The 19,066-nt window shown below is 33.5% G+C and overlaps 1 protein-coding gene across 1 annotated transcript in view; it reads left to right on the forward strand.

Annotated features, from left to right (window-relative positions):
• The first annotated feature begins 13,146 nt into the window (after positions 1 to 13,146).
• The window catches only part of LOC119687813 (10 kDa heat shock protein, mitochondrial-like), a 55,730-nt gene continuing 49,810 nt past the window's right edge, over positions 13,147 to 19,066 (forward strand). The window contains exon 1 of the mRNA XM_038102316.1: positions 13,147 to 13,306. The gene's annotated coding sequence lies outside the window, so the exon portion shown is untranslated. The remainder of the gene's footprint in view (positions 13,307 to 19,066) is intronic.

A 19,066-nucleotide genomic window follows, 5' to 3' on the forward strand; every position in this document is an offset into this window, starting at 1 on the left:
ACCTGGGTAACGTTATGAGAATTCACTTTTCGGGCAGGTCCCGATTGCATTTGTGTTCCGTCGCATGCAAATATATTACGTGGACTTTGCATTTTTTGAGTTTTTCCACAAGTTTATTTTAGTCATAAAGCTGAATTGCTGGCAAATAAAATCTTCCAAGAACTTTTAATAAGAATTTTATTTGCTTGAATTTAACATATAATGAGTAATAAGAAATTTTTACTATCAAATCGCACGGCATGGGGGGATTTACTGGAAAGTGGAATAAACAAGGAAAATGCAATAACCATATACATTTTAAACTCCATATATTGTTGATTGAGGAATTTTTAGGAACGTTTGAATGCACCAATAAGCTTTCAATCAATAAAATCTTAATAATACATATGCGTACATAAGTAAAAGTAGAAGCACCTCGGATTCTAGAGCAACATTAAAACAAGACTGAGTTTTCTGAAATAAAATTGGTTCTTACATTGAACTACAGGACAACATGAAACTAAACCATATTCGCTGATATGCCGTAAAGTGGTGGTCAAGTCTTACCATTTTTTATGGAACTACGACACTATCTAGATGTACATCCAAGTATTATGTAAACACGTTCTTCGTTTAAATTTTGCACAGGAGCTCTATTTCAAAAATTAGCCAATTATCCACATTAATCGCGTCCGATAAGTTTTAAAGCACCCTGTACTATTCAAACAACTTCAAAAAATGTGAAAATTAAAACACTTTTTATTTATTTGTAGGGGACAGATCTTATCTATTCTCTTTTACCTTTTTAACCTAAACACGAAACACTAGCTTTCGTTCCAGCAGTAATAAGAGCCAAAGCTGTTTTAGCATGCTAATCTTCACAAACCTTAATACAGACTAGGAAAAAGTTTTGACTTCAGGCATTAAACTACCAAAATACAGATTTTTTGATTAATTCAACTGATATTTGATTACAATTATAGGAAAATTCTTTAAGAAATCTTGATGTTTTCTGTCGAAATGAGAGCGAAATGATGAAGTATAATTAAATAAAAAGTAAAGAGTTTTAGGCGCACCTCACAGCCCGTCTATCTGCTGCAGACGACAGTATCAACTAATATAGTCTGTTTGATTTCTTATTAAGAATTTTAACCGTATATTGCATGGAATATTTAATAGCAATATGCTTTTGTTAAAAAACTCTTTGCTCTTTGAAAGCCCCGCGAAATACGTTTCAGCATTTTTTGTGGAATCTATACTTCTTGAGTTTTTTTATTCTGTTTTCTGTGTGATAAGCCCAAAATTCTTGTTATGTGATTAAGTAGGAAAATAGTTATAAAAGAGATTCTTCAAACAGTGGAATTGCTTTGATGAATAATGTGACTCTGTTAAGTTAGTCAGTCAGTTGTTCCCTGCAGGACTGATTAAATATTTATATATATATATATACAAGTACCATAGGATATGTTGAAAAATCAAAAGCAAACACGTTTTCCTCTTGCTGAAGAAGGAGTACATGCAATAATGTGCGAAAAAAGTTATTGGATTATATATTTTTAGCCTCTTAACTGGAACTGTTCTCCATTGAGATGAATAAAAACATCATTCTATTTAGGACTTTAGCTCGACCCTAGTTTCTAAAATTAAGACACCAAATACCTTGACAGTGAGACCAAAGTTCTCTTGATATCTCTCCTGAGATGTATGTTCAATATAGTCTGTATTCATTTTATTATTCTCATTAAGAATAACTAAAAGCCAGTGCGCGTGTCGTAAGATATAGGTTGCGATATAGTTCAGTAAGTCAGACATTCAAAAAATCATAATGGCAATAATCCGGCAATCTGTTCGAGTAGCAGACTACTGAATCATTCACCTCAGCCCATCTCTGCAAACATATTTCACTTACTTCGCATTAATGCGTCCATAGTGTGACGCTTGCCATACTCTATATAAATTCAGCTTATGTTGCGGTTTAAGCTCGGCTTGAGCGTAATGCCATTGTTAAAGTTTTATCAAATTCGGTTTTGAGTTTATGCTCTGTTTCCGCAACGTTGCCGCTACACCGCTCCTGTGGACACACAGTGATACATGAAACGGTACTGTGTCGTGGAGTGTATGAGCGAGTGACCCAAATGTTTGGTATTTGCAACAATATAAACTTTTGTATACTGTCATTGGAGCATATATAAAATATCCTATGCAACATTTGCCGAATGCGTCCCATGCGACATTTCATGAACAAACTTTCTGTTGGTGCCGATGCCAATGCCGGTGCTGTTACTTCAATATCCCATACGAACGTACATAAATCACAAAACGGGAACCATAAATCTAAAGTGTGACGAGAAAAAAGGATGGGAAAAAACTTTTATTACATAGCAAAAGTGAAAAGCGAAAGAAGTAGCAATCAGTTGCGATTGGATGACTTGTGACGCGTCATTTTGCAGCGTCAAAAAAACAGCATCAATAAAAGCAACAATAAAATTGCAAACTCCTTTTACAACAACAACAACAACAACAACAAAATCAACAACAGATGCAACGGCGAAAATAACGCGAAAATATGAAACTCCACAGTTGAAGTCAAAACTTAATGAAAACTGTAAGCGGTCCTGTGTCGAAATTAATGGCGACAGCTGCGGCTCGTTGCGATACTCGATGTAGCAAAGCGCCATCTGCAGTAACAAATTTCTTCATTTATGAAATATTATTGCATTTCTCGTCAATTCACAGAGCTATTGATTAACTGTGTTTGACAGATAAAAAATATTATTTTTCACTCTGTTAAACGATTAAATTTAATTCTGAACCTTCTCCCTTTAATCACCCATAGGCATACAGACTCGTATCATTATTTTAAATTGTCATTATTTTATTCTTTTGGTTCTAATAGTAATCGAGAAAATAACACCTAATGACATGAATCTTTGATAATGTTTGTGATGGTATAATAGTTCATGTGAACGGGTTCCTTCAACAAGTCCAATAATTTGCGTTCTATGTAAGAATTGAAGCTCATGCAAAGAGCTTGGTACTTGAGATTAAAAAGACTGTCTTCTGATCATTAAAAAATATTTATTGGAATACTTTTGTTTCATAAACCATTTCCTTGCAGTCATGACAAGCCAGACCAATGCATTGTGATAAATGTCTCATTAAACAGAACTCTTTTGTTCCATAAACATACAAGCATTCCTCACAGATAAGACAAGCCAGACCATTGATTTCTGATGAATGTCTCATTCAAGAGAGAGATATAGGAATAAATTGTGTTCCTCACAGCTACGACATGACATCCTAAATGGCAAAGTGAAGTTGGGAAATTGTTTTGTGTTGTCATTAAATGTACACAGAACCAAATTTGAATGTAAATTCAGATGAATTATATTAATTCACCCAAGAACTTCATTATGTTGGCACTAATGAGGTGAACTACATAGCAATACATTGAGCTACGATGTTTTGGGTAATTAATTTGATGGGAGAATGACCATAAACACGTTGTTCTACAAATCCCAGTGTGCCTGCATCTGTGGATACCAACAACAAATGCCTACCTTTGCTTACCTTTCACACGTACATAGTACATTTTGGCTTCTTGATTAAAATCGAATGCATTCAATAAATGAAAAGGAATAAATTCGGTATAGATTTAAAGGTGTGGCCAGTCTTTTTATTAATATTTCTTTTTCCAAAAATAAGAAGTTGGTTTTATTTTCAATTTTTAAGGTTATTTCTGAAATTTTTGAAGGTTATAATAGACAATACCCTGTTACAGACAACACTAATCATGAATATTTGTAAGATTCTTCTTCGTTTTCTTCTTAGCTTCTTTTTAGCTAAGAATAAATTCAAATCAACTTCACAATTCCGAACTCTTAACGAAGAAGATCTTTCATCCCGAAGATCCCTCTTCTAGAAAATTATGATTGTAGTGTTGTATTGTTTGGAATTTTGGCCGTAAGATTCATTACCAGAAGCTTATGAAAATTTACAGATATTGATGGAGATTTGTAGAAATTAATAGAGATCTGTAGAATTTTATTGAAATTTATAGAGATCAAAGGAAATCTGTAAAGACTTGAAAGAATTTATTGAGATCTATGGAAAATAATGTAAGTTTTATAGATTTATAGAGACTAATAGAAGTTAATTGAGATACAAAACGACTTATATAGAATTGTAGAAAATCATATTAATGTTTAAATGTTAAGTATTAGGGCTTAACTGTTTAATCTAAGAGATTGACAACTGATATAGGACTCGGTGCATATGATGTATTAATCTATTGATGACAGTAATATACGTTCATCTAAAATGGGAAGTACAGTTTTTTCATTGAAACGCTATACGTTTTTTTTAAATCAATAAAAGCAGTAAAGAAACCAATAACGTCTCTTAGCTCCTATTTCTATAAATTTCAATTTCTCAAGAAATATCACACTAGAAAATATGACATTCGCATCAGTTATAATCTTTGTGGTAGATAAATATTTAATTAATATCGAGGAGTCCTCTTTTCTCGAAAGCACAAGGTATTGAAATACTATTATGCCTAGTACATAGAGTAAAGAAGGAACTATATATATTTAAATGTTAGCAAGAATTGAATCCCTTTTATTTATGGTATTAATCAGCTGTGTTAGATTTCATTAAGTACAGACATTTTAACAAGATAGAACATATTTTTCGATCTAATTCTGTCCAATTGCATAATTGGGGTGTGTGCCCGTCGGAGTATACTAGAGTAAAAATTCTTAACACCGTGCATAATCATTTATATTTCAATAGAATTCAGTTTTGTCTTCCTTAGGCAGCCGAAATGCTTTTTGTTCGGTTAGAGTATGGTTACAGCACAAATAAACCTCTTATACTCAGATATTCAGCTTCACTATATTGCAGGTCTTATTTTCTAAATATGTGCTCCACTTTTTTATTAGAAACTCGCTCCTATCATCTCTTATAAAAAGAACTTTTAATTAATTTTAATTTCCCTTCACCTTTAGTTCAAGGCCGGTTATATATGAGTAATGCGGAGTTGGGTAATAGTCTGCTGGTTGAAATCGATATACTCTTAGACTCTGCAAATTAATGTATATTGAATTAGAATTTGTTCGTCGATCGATGTGAAAGCAGTTTGTATACTTCATGTTTGTTTATAGATGCTGACAAATAACTTAAAAAATTTAATGGCAATATCAAACAACTGAACGGTTTCGGATCAGGATACAAAAAGTTGAAAATATACCATAGATACCCTTCTTTTATTCATGATTATATATTGTGAATTGTTTTTTTGAAAGAAGCATGTGGAAGTCTTTACACCATATGCATCACACACTACTCTGTACTTTAGATTGCACACTTCTTCTTTCGGAAACGTGAGCCCTTTACAGTTCTTATAGAAATTGTCTAATTGGTCTAATTGGTTCCCATAAAATTATGCACTTCAACGTTTTTCTTTGTACTGCAGGTTAAATGATTTTAATTTAGGAAAATCGTGGCAACTGCACTTGGGACATTGCCTTTGTCGAGCACTCAAGTTCGGGTTACAGTTGCTTTATGGCTCACCTTGTGTCTGTAATTATTGACGTTTAAATGACATTTCATTGTTGCCGTTGTTATTCAAATTGCTATCAACTTCATTACGAAAAATTGTTATTAGCGCATGAAAGCACTGTTGGTCGCCTCCTCGTCTTGTTGCCTTACCACCATGCCACTTCACTAAAGTCCTGTCATTTCCTTAAAATTATTATTGTGCTTTTCTATGCTTCTTTCTTGCAACTACGCGTATTCTCGTCCTTACTGCAACAGTTGCTAATATAGCTTCAGCAGGGAGAGTACGAAGTAGAGTGCGGGAAATGCACATAATTTCTTCTTCCGACTTAGAGACTGTAAAGTTTTGTGTTATTCCGGGGGTTGTAGTTGGGGATTTGTGGGTATTAAAAATACGCATTCGAGATTGTGAAGGATCAAATTGCGTATGCTAGACTCCGTGTTTGGATGTTTTCTTGACTAGATGCCGTTATGACATCGCCACTGCTATTTAAGTGGCTTGTATTTAAATTTTACTACATTGTTTACATGTTGCATTCGGTGACTTTTGAAAAGTGGGTAGGAATGCGAAAATTAGGTAGGAGAGCTTGCGAGGAACAACAGCATAATATGCAGTAATGCGCTTATTACGGCAGTCGCCGTTGACACTGATACCCTTGACGTTTTTTTAATAATCTCAAAGGAGTGACTTTGGTAAACGAACTCAACTTCACAAAGTGAAAGAAATGATGTTTCCTAATTTAAAGTGCAGACCCCAATAAAAATGCATGGACTCTTAAATATGACTGTAAGTAGTAAGAATATCACTGCGGTATTACACGACCAAGAAATATAAAGAAAAAGTTATACATTTAAATATAAAATTGTAAGGTTCGAATGCAAAAACTGTTTGAAGTAACTTCTCTAGGGCCATCTAGCATTAAGTATGGAATTCTAATTTAAAATAAAATACACATTTTTATTATAATTAGTAAATTTTTGAGAGATGACAGCCCTGGTATACATAAGCCTGGTATACATAGTTCAATTGCAATTCATTAATATCTTCCAGAATAAAAAGAAAATAAGATATTATTTTCTTCGGTAGACGATTTTCCTTGACAACTAATCGTAGCTATATTTTATGAAAAAGTCAAAGAAACTACATCCTAAACGTTTTGAGTCTGCATCTCTTTCTTAATTAATTGGTTTATTAGTTTGAAAACGATACTGATTTACCATATTGATCAACGATTTCAAATAATTCCAAAGAAAATAGTCCAGCGACGTTAGATCACAAGATTTAGGTATTCAGGTAAGCATTCTCTCTCTTGGAACTATTTTATCATAAAACTCTAACTGCAATAAAATCAAAAGATCATTAAAATCAAAAGATTTCCAAGCCATGGCCACATATCAAAAGATTATAAGCAATCTTTAACATGTCTTAATATCAAATATTTCCCGTTATTGAAGAAACATATCCCGATGGTACTTCCATTTTTTTTAACCTTACTAAACTGTGTATTTTTATGAAACTTTGCGTCAAAAAAATTGGTCGACTTTTAACTAATCAGGCCTTCATCCATTAAAATAACGATGTCACCGAAACTGCCTTTGTGCGGCTGTATCAAACGAATCTATGAAGAAGTAAACCAAGATTATTGCGCAAAACCAATATCTGTGTGGACTTGGCGTATTTTTGATGATATTTTCTTGACAAAAGTTGATGCACTGCGAAATCTTTTAATCGTTATTGAACATATCGAATGTAAAATGACCGAAGGTTTCGGTACAAATTTCTTATTGAGCACTAAGTTTAGACATAACTGTTCATAATGTGTAAATTTGGTTTTTGTGTTTTACTTGACCTGTAATAGACTGTGTACAGTACTACTAAAAGTACAAGATTCCTTTGTATGTTTTTAAAATAAAACGTTGATACAAACTTAAGTATTCCAGGTATACAATCTCTTCTTATCAAATAAAACTTTTTCACTCTTACAAACTTTGCATTTACTTTACTTTCAGAAGACTATTCAATTTTTAATTCTTTTATTCCCGTTTTGTAAAGAGATTTGGCTGGTCTTTTTCTACTGAAGTAGTTAATACTCTACTAAAAACACGGAAGAAAAAATAAATACAGAAAAGTACGGAAAGTCATTTCTTAACTTGGGAAAATATTCACTCCGAATAGAAGTAATGGTGTACTATTCAAGAAATTATAATTTCTTGAAATGTTCTCAAAACACACAATTCTGCTTTTGTGAAGTGGCAACTCTAGTCTCTGTTTGCGGTGTTCTCATAACTGCATTCTATGCTCCACTCCAGAGCCGTATTTACCCAATTCTTCCAGAAAAACGGTATGTTGATGTTGCGGACAAAGATGCGTTGAGCTGAGGTGATCCATAATCCCATTAAAAATTGAAAATTTTTCTAATATCATTTAGCTTATTTTCATCCCTAAGCAAGTTCAGGTCAATTGAATACCAACTCATTATATCATCTTCTTTCCTCCTGATGTGCGTGCAGATAACAGAAAATAGCTAATAACAGAGCATAGTCAACAAACACTTCCAAGTTTCGTAGCAGTAAATGCTTCAGCAGTAACCAACTAAACCCGAATTATTCCAGCTTATAAACTTGGAAATGCAACTGAAGTGTGGTGAGCTGCAAATTGCAGGTTGGGAGCTGCACGCCACATGTTGCAACAGGTAAATCTTGACAAGCAGAATAATGCGGAGCAAAAAGTTAAGAAACTCATCCAAGTGGAAATATTTTAATTTTCGCTTTATTCGCTTACCAGCTTCCAAACCAGAGTGCAACAGAAGCACAAAGGAGCACTGCAAATGATCAAAATTGTGGGTGGTGTGCAGGAATGGTATTCAGTGCGGATTGCAACTGGAGGTGCTTCAAAGCGCACTAGTAAAGCCGCAAAGCAAACTAATTTTTATAGCATTTATGCGTTTTTATCCAATAAAAGTTACAAACGCAGGAAACAGAAACAAAAATAAAATTTTATTGAAATTAAAATATGAACAAAATATCAAAATATTTTACATGGAAAAAGTTTTATGAATTTGCGATGCTTCACAGGATTCGTAGGATTCGTAGGATTCGCAGGATAAGAGTTTAAATTTCATAGCGTCTGCATTGTGCAAACTATGCTCACTGGAGCAGTTAAACTTTAAATTCTCTGTGCATTTTCAACAATAATAACTGAAAAATAAATATTGAATATGGGTGATGCAGTAGAGTGGGAAGAGGGAGAGAGGTGTTTGGTTGTGATTTTTATAAATAAAACAAGTTTTCCCTATTGCATTGTCACGATTCGACAGAAAGTCGAAATGAAATTCAAATAAAACTAAAATTAATAATTAAAATTTAATCAAAAAAAGAAGCCTCAATATATGGACGTAGAGTATTTGGCTATGGCTCTGACTGTGACTGGGTCGGCGGCGGTAGCAACTGTCTGTCAGTGTTGCGCCTGCTATTGCGATTGCAATGGTACTTAAGAAAATTGCAATTCCATTAGAGATGAGACTCTTTCTATTTTGTAAGTCAGCATTTGACAAAAAAGAATGTCAAATTTTCAAATTCTTCCTTGCAGTTCGTTTTTATCTAAAAAATCTAAGGGACAAGAATTTCAGTGTCATTTCATTTCTGTCAGTTGCACATAATGATGACACAGTTTTGTGCTCACCAGCAGCAATAGACGAGTAGTAGTTTCCATTGAATGTAGCCATTTGTGGCATACCGACCAACAAAGAAATATTATCTCAAGCGTTTAGAATAGAAAAGAACTGAAAGCAACTTACATGACCAAAAAAAAACCCATTAAATCACACACTAGCGGACAAACGGACAGGCGAAATAAGCCAAATTCTTTTCAAATATATTTTTTGGGTTTCGCATTGGGAATGGTATCAGTTGGGCAGCATAACACTGCCAAAAAAGTAGTCAGAAGAAGATCACAACAAACAAGGACTTGTTTCTATACATTTCTTCTCAAAATCAAGTAGATTTATCTGTGAAATATACAATGAAATCAAAAAAATGTTTGACGAATTTGCTCCTCCAAAACAATAAGCTGGTTTGTTTAACTGTCGTAGTTTAGTCCTTACAAAATATCCAAGTGAATATAAGGTACTGTTTCGAAAGCTTATAGATTCACTGAGCGATATATGGTAAGAGTAATTGGTGACGCCCTCATTGCTCTTACACAGCTTAGTACAATTCATCCTTCGGCTATCACGATTTCTCCAGATAATAAAGCCGCACTGAAAGCAATTGAGTCCAAAATGGTTAAATCCAAAATTATTTTAGAATGTCGCGCCTCATTGATAAGTTTCAAACATCACACGGTCTCTCTTTTCTGGGATCCTGATCATAGCAATATTGAAGGAAAAGAACTAGCAGATGAACTAGCAATTTACGGGCTAACCACGAAGACTGTGAGATCGCTAACACCTTATGGCTTAGTTTGAATACAAATAAAACGAAAAGCCTTTTGGGCTTCAGCAAATCTGCAGTTTATGTACTTACTGGAGTAATAGCAGGGCACTGTGCCATTAGGCCTATGCTCTAACGGTAGCGAGTTCCAACAAGTGAATTATGCAGGAGTTGCCAAGATGAATAGAAGATAGAATCTATTAAATACTTTCTATGTCTCTGTCCCTTACTGCACATAAGGCGACTTTGATGTCTTGGGGATCGCTTTTTCACTGGCTTGGAAGAGATCACGAAAGCAAATTTTTCGGATTTTCTCAACTTCGTCTGGAAAACCAAATGGTTTAACAAGGATAGTAATTGAAGATAACAATGGATAGCAACTCGCCTCTCCCGGCAAAATCAATAACGGGCAGTATATGTCTCTGAGTCTAAGTGCTGATAACTGTCAGTACGTGGCATCTCAACCTAACTTAATCTAATGAGGAACGCCCAAAAATAACTTCAACAACAGAAATCGTCATAAAAACACAGATTATGATTTTGATTGAGTAACAGATAATTAGTGAAAGCTGGGAAACTGACCAAGAAGGTTAACGCCACTTTTCTAGGAAGAAAAATGACTTTATTTAATAAATTATTTTCACAGTAGTAGTATAAGAAACTCGGGTTAGTGCATTCGATTTTTCATCTTCATGTCACGAATTTAAAGAACAGTCAAATGGATATACGAGTACATCTATGATGCCGTGGTTATTTAAACTTAAGAAGTTATGACCTAAGGTCTTAAAAGCTATAGATATTCTATTAAATGGCTTATGATTCGCTCAAATATACTTAATTGAGACTTTAATAAAAAAAATAAAAATATTTAAATAAATTTAATGAACTCACTTCTTAACTTTCAGCGAAAGGGAGAGGAGTACTTATTTCTGATAATGCCATTTAAGTGTTTTCGCTAAAATGTAATTCGGCTTATGCCCTGAAATGTTTGAAGAAGATCCAGGACGAAATAAAATAAATTCTTAAGTATCCAGTGGATTCTTTAAGAATTTCAAATTAAACTAACTAAAAATGTATAAGAATTTGTTGTGACGTGCCTGACAAATTCTGAGCACTCATTAAATGTAATTTAATAAAGTAACGAAATACGAGGGCAGAAAAAAGTTGTCAGAAATAGAATATTTGAAAATATGAAAAATGCAAATGTGAAATTCAATGTGAATCTGTCACGGCAGTTCATATAGGGAAGGCGCCCAAATGTGCTCGCAAAAGTACACAATTTATTAATTTATTTGCATGCAAATGTAGATGCTTGGGAGCCTTTGTATCCTGTGTACATATTTTGTTTTGGTACGTGATTGAGAATTTGTCGTTTATGTGTTTTGTAAAATTGAAATTATTTTTTAGTCCCCGCAGCTTCACAGGCAACATCAGCAACATCAGCAACATCAGCATCGGCAGCATCGGCAGCATCACCAGCAGGAGAGGTTCAAGGAAATTTATTAATGCACGTACTTTAGGGATAAAATAAAATAGCATGGAAAATGGCAGGGAATAAAGGAACATAAGAGGCGACATATGTTGTTGTGCGTACCAATACGCGTGGGGGTCACTAAAATATCAAATGGGTACATGCGCATACGAGACGATGTTATTTCTTTGTGCGAAGAAATGTCTTGAAGGAAGATTTTTTGTGGTGCTTCAACGTTTCCTACTCTACTAAGCAGCATTCTTCATTCCTTCTGTTAGATTGTTTTACTTTGTCAAGGACAGCAGCCAAAACCCTGTCATTTTTTTGTGACATAGTTGCGTACCCTGAACTAATCAAATGAGGTACTCAGTAGAATCCGTAAACTATATCTTGACGTCGTGAACAGGTACGATCAGTTCACAATAGTAAGTGTAAGATGGTCATTCCAACCTAAAGATAATCATCCAAATAATGGATAATTCAGGTTAAAGACAAAAAATGTAGACATTCGAAGAAGGAAATCAAATAATCAAAAATAATTTTCATTTGCATAGCTTCTTTGTAAAATTGCACCCAAAAAAGGCGCTTCATATATAGTAAGTAAAAAATATGCATAACAGATGTCTCTACAAATGAATAATTTTAAAACAAAAATAGGCAACTTCAGAAATAAACTTTCAGTTCGTTGAACTTGTGTTCTCAAATAAAGCTGTGGTTTGTAAGCTCCCGTCGAGTAGTCTCCGCCAACCAGCCTGATTAGTTGCTTGCTGTCGCTAGTTAGTAGTACCGAGCGCCCTCAATACGTTAATCACCTGGTTCTTCTACTGCAGATGCGGACGTTCTCTACCAAGTTTTCCACCTGAGGGTATCGAATTAAACACCTTTCTAGCCGGAGCACTTTCTTACATTCGCACAACATTACCAAGCCAGCGAAGCCGCTGAATTTTTATGCGCTTAACTATGTCAATGTCGCAGTATAGTTCATACAGCTCATCGTTCCATCGAATTCGATACTCGTCGCTAACATATAAGGGACCATAGATCTTCCGAGGAATTTTTCTCTCGAATCCTCCTAACGCCTTCTCATCACTGTTGGTAATTGTCCAAGCTTCTGCACCATACAGCAGAACAAGCATGATGAGAGATTTGTAGAGCATGATTTTTATTTGTCGAGAGAGGGCTTTATTTCTCAATTACCTAGTTAGCCCGAAGTAACATCTGTTGGCAAGAGTGATTCTTCGTTTCATCTGTTGGCAGACGTCGCTTTTGGTGTTCATGCTGGTTTCTAAATAAACAAAGTCTTTCACAACTTCCAACTTATAGTTGTCAACAGTGACGTGAGTCCCAAGACGCCGATGACAAAAAGTACTATGTTTTGTCCTCATTTAATATAATACCAAACTATATATACTTCTTATTTATTTTTTATTTTAATTTAATTTGGCAATACTCGAATTAAAATAATATAAAAAATAATTTTTACTGTTGTAGTGTTTACTACTTTTCGAAATTCTCTTTAATTTAAATTAAATAAATTATATTTATTAGTATATATAAAACTATTATTGGACTATTTGAAACGCTTTTATATACATACAAAGATTGATGCTGTGTTGATTTTAACTTTATTCCAAATTAAAAATCTAGTCTTCATTGCCTCTGATTAAATGTTTTCTTCAATATAAACTAATGTAGTATGCATGTGAATATATATTTTTATAAAAAAATTTTTATCGGTCGAAATAACTTCAATTTTGTTCTTTCCGAAAAAATATAAATAGTGAATTCAGTACCTTCCAAGAAAGGTTCAGGCGTCTAAGAAAGAAGCAAACATTATCTTTTTACATTCTTTGAGGAGCATTGCTGGTAAGTGTCTTCAACTTTGTGCATTATTTCGTTAAATATCTTATTACATATAATTAAATAACACAATTAAGACCTTCAATCATAAACCTTTTAATCTTGTATTTAATATTGTTTGTGTATCAATCTTGCAAAATTTGCGAATTAATGCGAAAAGCGGGCTGCGAACTCCTGGAGTAGGAAATAAATGACATAGTAATTAAGTGAATGTCATTGATATAGTTTTGAGTGATTATCATGAATATTTTGTTATTGCAATTAAAATTAGAGAACATCAATTAATTTCCGCGAATGACTTGACTTTCAAAATCAATTTTCCCTCTTTACCGCCAGATGTCTACATTAGGTAGTTTCAGCTTTATTTAGAGTACCCATTACTTTTGCGAGAACTCTATGTAATAGCACCAATAATCAGTGTACAATGGAAAACCTTCCCTGTTTTCGCAATTTAGAAAAACAAAATTTTTGAAAAAAAAATTTTATTTTGCTTTATAATTTTAATCTGTCAAAATTTGAAGTTTGTTAAATTTGACTTGTCAATTTTTTTTTTTTATTTTAAATCCTTTTATAGGATTCCTCATTAAATGAACTAAATTCAGTATTTTGAATGATGTTGCACATATATATCTCGATATATTAACTATAGAAATATAACTATGAAAATATTATAAACTTTCTTAGGTTGAAGACAGAATTTAAACTAAAATCACTTCTCCTACCAGTAATGATCCGATTTTCATTTACTAGTTTCAAAAATAGTAAACTCAAACTAATAATTGTTGGAGAGTCATTGAAAGTCGACCGTAGTGCAAGCCTTAGTAGACAGTTCTCATTGTGCTTTCAATATTAGTTCTATCTACAAATTCTTCTTCCCTCTTCTCACCCCTCTCCAACTTCTTTAGCAGTTTTTATACGATTTTTTATGTTGCTGTCGATCTCTTGCTGGGGTTTGATGGATCGAATCAGCATGGGTATTTCGCAGATTTCGGTTGGGAACTTCGATGCGCTACATAGTTGTTATATACAATATATATAATCTACCTTGATAGATTTTGAACTCAATATTTTTTGTCTCAATGTAATAATTTGCAAATTGTGTTTGTTTTAATCAATTTTCTATTGATTTGATATCCTTTTGCAACAGATCACACTTACTTTGAACAATAATGAAGTAATAAATGACAGAAAAAAATATTTGATACCAATATATTTGGAAAACAACAACTACTCCTAGATTTTCCACAGAAATAATTTTCAATCCTTAACTTAACCTTTTCGGATTTTTATGTCCGATCTTGTACTATGCATGTTTGATACTATGCTAGATATTAACTTGTAATTTCTTTTTTAAATATCCACAAGCTCTACGATATTGAAAACAAATTTTAATATTGGATTAGAGATTGGAACTTTCACTCTTTTTATGAAGATCAGCGGGGTCAAACTCTCGGTCATTGCCATAGTTTTAATTCCTCAACTTCAAACTCATCTCATGTCGAAACTCTTATTACGACTGTTCACATTTATTTCTTTGAAGAGTTAAGCTATCAACGACGAATTGAAAAGTGGTTTAACTTCTGATCTCCAACTTAATTTAACCTACTTAAAGAAATATTTAATTTATAAGACATAAGTTCTTTTGGATCTTAGGTCTTGAACTGCATATTTCTGATAAAAAAAGTTATTTCACCCACTCGATATTGCCATCGTTTGATCTTTTGTTTGTATTTTACTATTATAATATTTGATTTTAATTACTTCACTAATTGATGTTGAGGATTTTTTTCTCCCAACCACTTTTATTGGTACTACAAGTTTTTATTGCGGAAATCGAAAATATTTTCAAGTGCAATGAGAAAGTAACGTCCTTAAGTTTTCCAACAATTTCAACTAAAAATAAAATTTCAAGCGTTTTTCTTAAGCGTTTTTCTGAGAACTGAAATGAAACTTTTTATACCGAATCCAAGCAATTATTATTTGGCTTCTTTGCAATCCTTCCTGCACTCTCTCCCTAATTATGACCTTTCCGTTTTCTGACCGAAATCCGTTTACAGGTAAGCATTAACAATAAAAATAATTCGATGGAACAGTGAAGTGTTGCAGGTGGGGAGGAAGAACCGAAATTGTATTAAATAATGAAATTACCTTCAAATGGCTTCGGTGTTAAGTAATTTTCTGATTTGAATCTTATTCAATGTACTGGCAATGGCAATGTTATTGGTAGTTGGTAGTTGGGAGTTGGGAAGGGAAGAGTTGGGTAATTAACCTTCAATGAATGCGAGTATTGTAACGTTCTGGTTCTGGTTCTCGTTCTCGTTCTTGGTTGTAGGTTGTAGGTTGTAGCAAATCTTAAATCACTCTTTGCACACAAATCGCATTTGATGGAACACTAATTGACATGGCGCAACGGTTGTGGCGCCGCTGATGGCTTGTTTATGATGGGGGTAGGCAAACAAAGTCAATGAAATATTAAAACAAATGTATTTATTTACCTAATGACTCCGTTGCGTCATTTGATGTATCCGGTTCAAACGTGTTCAACTACCGCGAACGCCTCCTCCTGCGAGTCGAGGAGTCAGGTCGAGCCGAAATGAACGAATTGCGTGCTCGATGCAATTTATTGTTTATCATTAAGAATTTTACTCGTTCAAATCAAATATAAAACGAGTACGACTGCGACTGCGAGTGCGAGTGCGAGTAGAAGTGTGAATTAGTTTTGTTTTATTTGCTTTATTATTTTGTTCTCTATTTACCTTTTTTATTATTCGATTTGTTGTGCATTAGGTTTCGCTTTATTTTTCTTTCCAATATGCAATTTAACGCACATAAAACTCCAATTAATCGCATTTGAAAACTTTTGTCGTTGTGCCTTAATAAGGAAATCCTATAGCCTTGAAGGGAATAAGCAAAAATATGAAAGATCGAGTCAATTACTTAAAGAACTAATAGGTAGTAATTCTCTTAGAAGTACTTAGGGACCTCTAAATTTGTCTTCTATAATATGTTAAGAGTTATTAAAGTGAAGTTGCTTTTGTTTTTATAAGAATTTTAAGAATCTAATTATATCCTTTAACTTTACCTTTTATTCGGAAGACCAAATAAAATAACCTTACTACAAATAGCTCTAATTTTCAATTAATAGCAATGCTATCTCTTTCAAAATGGATGAGATATACTCAATAAGGAAGTTTTGAATCACTTTTTAAACCAATTTTTTTCAATTTCCGACTTTTCCTCATGTTTTCCTCCTGTTTGCGAATTATTACATTTGCAAAAAAAAAAACACCTGGAATAAAACTCAAAAGTATTGTTAAATCAATCGCTTTTACATGCAGTTTTTGAAGCTATTTTGTTGGTTCAATTACTGGAAGATATTTTTAATATTTGACAATCACAGGATATAATTGAAGTACACTATATGTCACTGTCAAAAGTTATGTCACAGCCTCATAGCATGGGTTCATTTGCATTCGGCTCTAAAATATTAATTACAGAGATGTTACAAACTCATTTTTTCACAATTCACTCCTTAATCCAAACATTAAATATTCACTTCCATACGCCTGACTTCGTCTGTCTGCACAGTGGCAACGAGTCGCAGTTGCCGTCCTTCTTCCATCTTCCATTTCGCAATGATCAAAAATTTCGTTCACGTACTTTTTTGCACGAGCAAACATAACAAGAAAAGGGAAATTTTTATTTCTTTGGAATGCCAAATCCAAATCCGTGGCTGAAGCTGAAGCTGAAACCGAGGCTGTGTTGATTTCGGTGCTTTTGATGTTAACCAGTGTAAGTTGTAGTCTTTGATGCTTACAAATTTGTACATTGTGCCAAGCAAAGGAGCGAAATTGTCAACACAATGTATAAAAAAAGGTTCGAAACACATTAGAAAATGAATATATGCCTTCGTCCTGTTTCAAGGTGCAAGGAAAAACCTTCTTTTTTAAAATATATTTTTTTCAAATGAAAGGAAGTTTCTTTTCCATTTAGCATATGAAGGTCATATAGGATTTGAAGACAAGTAGTAAGCTTGAGTTAAAGAACCTGATAGTTGAATTCACTGGTAATGCGAAATGCTAATGTAATTACAAGGAACGAACTAGTCGCTTTTTAAACAACGAGGTGCTGTTCTAACAACGAATTGTTTTTCTAATAACGAGATGCTTTCTCAACAGCGATGTGCTCCGAAATGTTAAAGAGGCAGAAGAATGCTGCTGAAGTTTGCTTGCTTTAACAGTTACTAAATGCTGAACTCATGGAATAAAAAATGTTTCTTCAACTATACCCTATGCTCACTGTAGCAGAAAACGAAGTGAATTAGAAATAATTTATTAATTAAACCCAAATTAATAATTAGGTGAAAAACTTGGAATAATGAAGTCAACTTACTTATATCTTTACAGTTAATTTTTTAAATTAAGATGCTTTTTGACACCTACAATGCCAATAGTAAAACCAAAAAGCTCTTCAAAGTGCCCTGGTACATCCGCACGAATGACATGCTAAGAATCTTAGAGTAGACCCGGTCAAAAAATACGTAAGGGACAGCCCTGAAGCTATTAACGTAAACCGACAGACTGTCCTACTTAGCACTATCTAGGCTCAGAATAATCACAAACCGCACGGGGCGGTACGCAGATCCTAGATCATTAATCGAACAGTCAAGAAGCTTTTGAGAAATACATAAATTAATCAACGAGAAGGGGGGACTTTGCAGAAACCCTTAGCTAACAAGGAGTAAAAGTGCCCAGATGCACTAACTCGGAAAAAGCTCAACATATGTAAAAAACGATTTCTTCAAGTTCACAGTAAACTAGGCAAATCGAACATTTATAATCTCGTTCAGGCAATAATAAAATATTAACAAAAGCATCAATGACTCAATTAAATTTTTGCAAAATTCAATATTTACTTGCAATCACCCATGCAATCATAGTTGAGAAAAATACCTCAATTAAAGCAGTAGGAATTTATTCCATACCTCAGACAATTTGATATTTATATACATTCACACCTGGATATAGGTACATGCACACCGAATCATTAAAACAAAAAATAAGACAACAATGACAAATAGCAGCAGTCTAGAAAGCGCGTCGGTAAGGAAGAAAAAAATGAGAGCTACATTTTTTTTAAATTGAAAAGTATCAATAAGAAAGCGATATAGATTTGTAAATGCCATGTAATGCAGATGTTAAATATCTCATACTTTCAAGGTAAATTAGATAACTAACATGCATAGCAGAAGATTCAATTAAAGATTTGTTATGTAGACAAGACTTTCTGACCCTCGTCACCGATAAATGTTAGAATTTGCAACTTTTTGAGAGTAACTTTTTATAAAGTTGGCATATCTACACAAAAAATTCGTCCTTTAAAACTTAAACGCAACCACAAGGTCTCCAAATATTACCCATAGCAAACTGAAGGTAGTGAGGGCAGATGAATTAAGATTTGGAAGATTCACTCTATAAGTAAACGTGACAGTAATAAAGCTCCAGTTTAATTGAGAAAAATAAATATATAGATGCGTAACCATGATTTGGTTACTAGGACACGACAGTGACAAAGCTACAGTTTGGTTGAGAAAACTGGGGGTTTCAGCACAAAAATAAATATACATATTTAATATATCTTTTATATATACTTTTTACCTCTATTTTTTTCGATGCTGATTTCTACTAGTTAGCCACCACTATGTCCGGGTATTGTCATTATACAATATACTGAGGGCATGGCTTTGTAACTATAAATTGATTATGA

The sequence above is a fragment of the Teleopsis dalmanni genome, chromosome X, assembly GCF_002237135.1.
Source record: "Teleopsis dalmanni isolate 2A chromosome X, ASM223713v2, whole genome shotgun sequence".
Lineage (NCBI taxonomy): Eukaryota > Metazoa > Arthropoda > Insecta > Diptera > Diopsidae > Teleopsis > Teleopsis dalmanni.